Source organism: Colossoma macropomum, unplaced genomic scaffold, assembly GCF_904425465.1.
Source record: "Colossoma macropomum unplaced genomic scaffold, Colossoma_macropomum, whole genome shotgun sequence".
NCBI classification, from domain to species: Eukaryota; Metazoa; Chordata; class Actinopteri; order Characiformes; family Serrasalmidae; genus Colossoma; species Colossoma macropomum.
The window spans coordinates 13,643,301-13,647,124 of NW_023494807.1; positions in this window are offsets into that span (position 1 = coordinate 13,643,301).

A 3,824-nucleotide genomic window follows, 5' to 3' on the forward strand; every position below is an offset into this window, starting at 1 on the left:
CTACAATTAGGTAGAAGCAGAATTGGGTTGGGCTACAGTTTGATCAGAGCAGAATTTTGTCAAGCCACAGTCACATCCGTACAGAATTTTGTTGGGCAACAGTCATGTTCAGGTAGAACTTTGTCAGGCTGCAGTCTGGTTCCAGGCATATTGATGTGGGTTTAGTTGGCATTTTCTCCAAATATATTTGGATTTGGAAATGTTTTAAGGCCTGATTAAAGCTCAACAATAAAAGCTCTTTTTGATTCTCCTTCTCTCCAGCTGCTGTGTAATATGAGTTGTAAAGTGATGAATACATGTCTTTGGGTTTTTATGTGTGTTCCTCTGGGGTATTAGCATTAACCAACTGCTGTCAGTGCAGTTTAAACTGCTCCATCCACTCCTGTCTTGCCACTGACAGACATGAGGTTGGAATAACTGTGATGAGCAGAGGGAAAAAAACAGTTTCAATGACAAGCTGCAGAAATCTGAGGGAGAGAGTTAAAACAAACTGTTGGGCACAAGGACACACACACCCGCCTAGTTCTAATTGTGAAGCTAGCCAGCCTTGATGGTATTCAACAGCTGTCAGGGATAATGTGATTCCTTCACTCTCGCTTTCCTTCCCTCACTCTCTCTTTCTCTCTCTGTAAATCTTCTTTCACTTGCTTGTCCCGTCTATGGTGCAGATGTGTGATGGATGGACATGTGCTGGTGTGCAGAGGAGTGCGTTTCAGCATGTGTCTTACACCGTCTTTATCAAATGTAACGCAGGTATATTCTCCTGTTATGCTTCATTTTTCGGAAATGGTGTGCCTGAAACGGTTTGGCTGCTCTGTCTTTACCCCCTCCTTCTTCTTCTCCTGCAGCAGTTTAGGTATCCACTGCCTTTGGGCCTGTGAGCAGTAAGTAGAGTGTCTGTACGTGTGTGTTCCCATAACTGTGGACATCCTTAATAGTAACAATGGTATATAACTGACAGATAATCAATACATCCCTTTATTTAGGCTTGTTATTAGAAATAGATTTTATGTGTTGCATGGTGCAAAAAACTAAGAACACTATTCTCACAGTAATTTTATCTCAATTTTAAATCAAATGTATTCAGTTTTCCCTTTACACATGCAAGTGATATGCATATATATGGTGAGTAATGTGTCACACAGTGTCAGAAACTACATATGCTAGTCTATTTGAGATTACATAACACATTTTTAATGTACTTTTGGTTGATGAATCTTTGAGCTCTGTAGATTGTCCCTTTTATAACACAGCAGAAATGCCACTATCCAGGACAGCCTAGAAGAGCTCTTAGGAAGCTCTTAGGGAGTTGTTCATTTAGAGTCTTTGTTCCCATCGGTTTTGCTTCCTCATGCTCTTAAGAAGGTCTTCGTTCCTCTCAGCATTTCTTCCTAATTCTCGTAGAGAGTTGTTACTGACATTGTGTCTCTTGCCAACTCTTAGAGGGCTGCAGCCACACTTTGTGGACAAGCAGCTTTGGGATGATGTCTGTTGGAGAAAACAGCATACAAAAAAAAACAAAAAACAACTGAATTAAACTGAACATACTGTTTTCCTCACTCTGAGTCACATGTTCACCCTTCAGTTTCAGTGTAACAATGAATAGGGCCTTTTTTACCAATGAGGTACCAGAGCACCACAGGGGCAGCACAGTAAGAAGGAACAGTCCCAGACTTGTGGGCTAACTACATTTTGAGGAAATGTCACCATGAACAGACACTTGGGATTCATCTACGTCCATCACTAAACCAGGCTTAAACCAAACCATCTGCTGAAAGCCGCAGGGAGATTCCTGTCACACTGTGTTGCAAATCGCCGATGAAATGTAAATGAGCAGCTCTTTTGTGGTGTTTGCAGAAACCACAGAGTAAATTTAGCTGTCCATGCTGAACGTTTCTTCATATGTTATGAAAAAGGAGTAGAGAGAGAACGGATGTTGTATAATCTCAGAGTGAGCGCAGAAGACGGGCCACATGTCTCAAAGTCTGAGATAATAATGATAATATTCTGCTTCACATAATTACTAGAAGGATAACAATCCATGCCTCCTTATCAAAAGCCGTAAATGTTAAGCAGCGATGTTATCAATGAGCTGCTTCTGCAGGGAGAATTGTTTCATTTACTTTTGACAACTCAAGCTGATATCTTCAGTGTCTCTTCCCGAGATGTAATTACGCCATGAAAAAAATGAAAATAATAGCTCTGGTGTGAAAAGATCACACCATCTCTCTGTCTCTCCATGAAGAGGTAGAAGCCCTTGAACTAGAGATCATTAAACTTAATACCATCATTTCCTTTCATTAAAATGACTTTGTACAGACACATTCTGTGGAGCTACAGCGGAACCGATGCAGGATACTCATTTTACAAATCTGTGTCATATGGACCCTCATTTGATCTGAAAGAAAAGAGAAAAAATGTCTCAGTCAAAATCCCGGGGATAATTAAAGCGAAACTTTCAAAAGCCTGAGATTTGACATCAACAGACAGCTGCTTATTGTTTAAAAACAAAGATTTGCAAAATTCATCTGAGCTCTTTTGTGTTTATATAGTAAGGGAAGTGGTGAAATGCATCTTTCATATTTATTAGAGTTTCACTGTGAAACAGCTTCAGTGAGTTTGCTCAGTTTTTTTCAATAACCAATACATACCTTGTGTTTGAGTCGTGTCCATCTATAAAAATGGGAAAAGGTACAGACAAAACTCAGCTTTCAAGATGGCTGCTACTACTGTTTTTAAGTTATGCAACATGCTTTCATCCATTTTTATAAATAAAAGCATGTTATACAGTGTCAGAAACTACTTGAAGTAAGTGATACAGTGTCAGAAATCACACAAGCAAGTCTATTTACTATTACTTAACATGGTTTGAGGCAAATGTGTGATGATTCGAGCATGCAGTTTGCACAGTGCTAATTGCTGGAGTATGAGCTTCTGATACTTGTTAGCTAGATTTACTTCGCAGCTCCATTGCAAACTAAAGAAGTAAACTTTAGACACCAAACATGATTTGACTGATTGATTAAATTTCAGAGAAGAACTATTACTTTGTGAACTAAAACAACCATATTATGACTCAAAAAAATCCAGAGCGTCCATCAAATGTGGAGATCATCTGCAACCACAACATGCAGGCATGTCTGATTTATCATTGCAGGCCTAATAGCATCAATATGAATACAACTAAAAATCAATATTTCATTACCACTTTGTTAGGAACAATAAAGAGAGATGTTTTCAGACAGATGGTTCTGCAGGGAAAAGGAGCATCTAGAGTTCAACATGACAAGATGAGGGATGAACAAGTCCAGTTTAGAGGAAGGACAAGGGGAGGACAACTCTCTCTCTCTCGCTCTCTGTCTCTCTCTGTATATCGCTCATTCTTTCTTACTCTCTCTCTCTCTCTCACACACTCTATTTCTCTTAGTCTTTCCCAGTAACTTCTGCTGCAAAAGACTGGATGATTTTTCTTAGTTTACAGGCATTTTACTCTTCCTTCTTTGCCAGGGAGTAACTATTAATTTATGATCTGGAGAGGTGAAAAAGAGACTTAAATAACTGCTTAATATTACATTGGCAAACTTGTAAGAAACTAATCTTTCTTAAACTCAACACATCAACATACCATTCTAGTTTACATTCTGGCATACAAGGGCTTGGCAACTTTATCCTCACTGGGGGTACTGAAGAATTCGCTAAATTATGTTACTGTAAATCTGAAGTTTTTCAATAATGTAAGCTTCAACTACAAGGATGAACAAAATAGAGAAGAATTTCCAACTGAACACAGAAACAGCTTGTGCTCAAATAAACCAATATTACAT